The following is a 3,451-nucleotide window of genomic DNA, read 5'->3' on the forward strand; positions in this document are numbered from 1 at the left end:
CTCCTTCAGGACCTGGACAACTTGCTGTGATTGATGGAACCATTAATTCTGGTCTTGAACAAAAAATCCTGAAGGACAATCAATGTTCAGCCATCAGTTTGTGACCTCAAGCTGATGTGCACTTGGGTTCTGCAGAAGCATAATTATCCAAAACACACCAGCCAGTCAACTTCTGAATGTTTAAAAAAAACAAATAATAATTAAAAAAAAAAAAAACATTGTTTAAGTGGCTTAGTCAAAGTCCGGACTTGAATACAATTGAAATGTAGTGGCATGGACTTAAAAGGTCCGTACGTTACTTTTTCACTTTTTTGCTTTTTCTAAGCAATTCAGACATTGACTTGCTGGTGTGTTTTGTACCGTTATCCTGCTGCAGAACCTAAGTCCGCTTCAGCTTGCGGTCAAAAACTGATGGCTGAACATTCTTAGAATCAGAATCAGAATCATCTTTATTTGCCAAGTATGTCAAGGGATTTGTTTCCGGTAGCTGGAGCCGCTCTAGTACGACAGCACACAGTCAATTGACAGAATACTTTTGAGACATCAAGACAAAAAAAAAAAAAAAGTCACTGAGCAATAAAAGGTTGCCAGTAATGTGGTAATGCCGGTACAATATATATATATTTTTTGACAATTGTGTAAAGGGCACCGATACTTCAAGAAATGTGTGCAGTTTAAAGTGACGAGTAGTGCGATAATATGGGACCAATTGTGCAAATGTTGCAGATGCTACTTAGGCAAATCAGTGGCCAGTATTGGTCAACAACATATGCAAATAGAGCAGTGTGGCGAGACTACTACAGTGAGTGCACGAGTAATGTATAATTGGCCCGACAGAAATGTGACAACAAACTCAAGAAAAAAACTGGCAGCGTGTTGGAATTGAATTGTAAATCAACTGTTAAAGAAGTTAATGGCAAGAGAGAAGAAGCTGTTGGAATGTCTGCTTGTTTTAGTTTGCATTGTTCGGTAGCGCCTACCTAAGGGAAGGAGCTGGAAGAGGTGGTGACCAGGATGTGGAGTGTCCAAGAAGATATTGTGTGCTCTTGTCTTAGTTCTGGCAGCGTGCAAGTCCTCAAAGGTGGCTAGGGGGGTTACCGACAATCTTTACAGCAGTTTTGATTGTCTATTGCAGTCGGAGTTTGTCCTTTTTTGTAGCAGCACCAACTCAGACTGTGAAGGAAGAACACAGGACTGATTCGAGGACTGCTGTGTAGAACTGCCTCAATAGCTCCTGTGGCAGGCCGTGCTTCGTCAAAAGCTGCAGGAAGTACATCCTCTGCTGCGCTTTTTTTAAGGATCGAGCTGCTGTTGATCTCCCACTTCAGGTCCCGAGACTGTAATTCCCAGGAACTTGAAGGTCTCAATGGTTGACACAGGGCAATTGGACAGCGTAAGGTAGGTGGCAGCTGTGGTGAAGGATGCCTCCTGAAGTTCACGATCATCTCTACAGTCTTGAACGTGTTCAGATCCAGCTTGTGTCGGCCGCAACACAGCACCAGCCGCTCCACTTCCTGTCGATACGCAGACTCGTCACAGTCTTTGATGAGGCCGATGACTGTGGTGTCATCTTCAAACTTCAAGAGTTTGACAGCCGGGTGCATTGAGGTGCAGTCGTTTGTGTAGAACGAGAAGAGCAGCAGAGAGAGGACACAACCTTGGGGTGCATGTCGATGAGATCGTGTCCCCCAGTCTCACCAGCTGTGTCCTGCCCGTCAGGAAGCTGTAAATCCACTGGTAGATGGCAGGTGAGACGCTGAGCTGGAGAAGCTTGGAGGAGAGGAGTTCGGGGATGATGGTGTTGAACGCAGAGCTGAAGTCCACGAATGCGATCCTCGCTTAGGTCCCCGCGGCGTCGAGGTGTTCTAGGATGAAGTGCAGTCACATGTTGACTGCTTGTATTTAGGGAGTATGTGGTTGAGTTTAGCTTTGTAAAAGTCCCCAAGTATAATGAGGGGTGGACTCCCTGATGTTTAGTAAGTCTTGTGTAAGTGAGTTGCGTAATGTCTCCAAAGATGAACGAAAAACACAAAAACATAGACAATTCTAGAGAGCACGTAACTGAGGCGTCCACACGGAAGAACGCCATCCTGCTTTTCAGGATTTTCTGATCAAGAGAAGAATTCATTGTTCCATCAATCACAGCAAGTTGTCCAGGTCCTGAAGGGGAGAAGCAGCCCAAGACCATCATACTACAACCACCATGTTTGACTGTTATTTTTCTGAAATGCTGTGCTACATTTATGCAAGATGTAACGAGACACACACTTTCCAAAAAAAGCTCAATTTTTATCTTGTCGGTCCATATAATATTCGCCCAAAAGCTTTGGGAATCATTCACAAAAGTAAGACAAGCTATTTATGTTCTTTTTGGTCAGCGGTGGTTTTTGCCTTGGAACTCTGCCATGTATACCATTTTTGTTGTGTCATGAGCACTGTCCTTAACTGAGGCAAGGCAGGTCTGCAGTTCTTTGCAAGTTGTCCTGAGTTCCTTTGTGGCCTCCAGGATGAGTCATTGCTGTTCTCTTGGGGTAATTTTTCTAGGTCGGCCCCTCCTGGGAAGGTTCACCACTGTTCCATGTTTTCTCCATGTGAGGATAATGGCTCTCTCCCTATGGTTCACTGGAATCCTAAGGCTTTAGAAATGGCTTTTGTAACACTTTCCAGACTGACACTGTAAATGTCAATTACTTTACTTCTCGACTGTTCTGGAGTTTCTTTGGATCGTGTCATTTTGTTGCAGCTTTTTTAGATCTTTTGTCTGACCTGATTTTGTCAGGACGGATTCTGTTTAAGCGATTTATTAATTGAGCAGGTTTGGAGGTAATCTGGGTCAGGTGTGATCAGTGAAAATTTACAAAAAATAGTGATTAGCCACAGGTAACTGAAGTTTTTTTTTCCCCTTAAAAAATTTAATCATTTAAAAACAGCATTTTAAGTTTACTTGGGTTATATTTGTCTAATATTTACATCTTAAATATTAAAGTGGGGAAAGTAAGAATTTGAGAAGGAAGCCAATACTTTTTCATGGCACTGTATGTGTCCTGAGTTGATGTGCAATTATATCCTTGTGCAAGAGGCGCGAGGACGCACGCTTGTCTCATCACGGCTTTAATGTTTGCTTTCTTCCTGTGTGCCAATAGAGTTCTTTGATGCTTTATACTTTGAAGCCGTTGTCCCCATGAGGCTGATGTGAGCAACAGCTCTTGATTCAATATGCCATGCTTAGCTAAACATAATTCTATTTGTCATCGTTCGTTCATTCGAATGCAACGGTAGGTTGCTACAACTTAACAATATCCCTTTAATCGTTGTTACGTAGTAACACAGCGGGTAGCTTTTTTTTTTTTTACTTTTAATTATTAAGCACACACTTCAAAACATTGCCAGTACAGTTATTAGTTTTAAGATGGCGACAGTTTGATCCTTGAATTAACTTTTTCGATGACCT

The 3,451-nt window shown here is 42.5% G+C and overlaps 1 protein-coding gene across 1 annotated transcript in view; it reads right to left on the minus strand.

The window, feature by feature from the left end:
* Positions 1-3,432: 3,432 nt before the first annotated feature.
* rfc4 (replication factor C (activator 1) 4) overlaps positions 3,433-3,451 on the minus strand; it is a 33,756-nt gene continuing 33,737 nt past the window's right edge. The window contains exon 11 of the mRNA XM_061780490.1: positions 3,433-3,451. This exon is cut by the window's right edge and continues 457 nt beyond it. The gene's annotated coding sequence lies outside the window, so the exon portion shown is untranslated.

The sequence above is a fragment of the Phyllopteryx taeniolatus genome, chromosome 7 (assembly GCF_024500385.1).
Source record: "Phyllopteryx taeniolatus isolate TA_2022b chromosome 7, UOR_Ptae_1.2, whole genome shotgun sequence".
In the NCBI taxonomy this organism is placed as follows: Eukaryota; Metazoa; Chordata; class Actinopteri; order Syngnathiformes; family Syngnathidae; genus Phyllopteryx; species Phyllopteryx taeniolatus.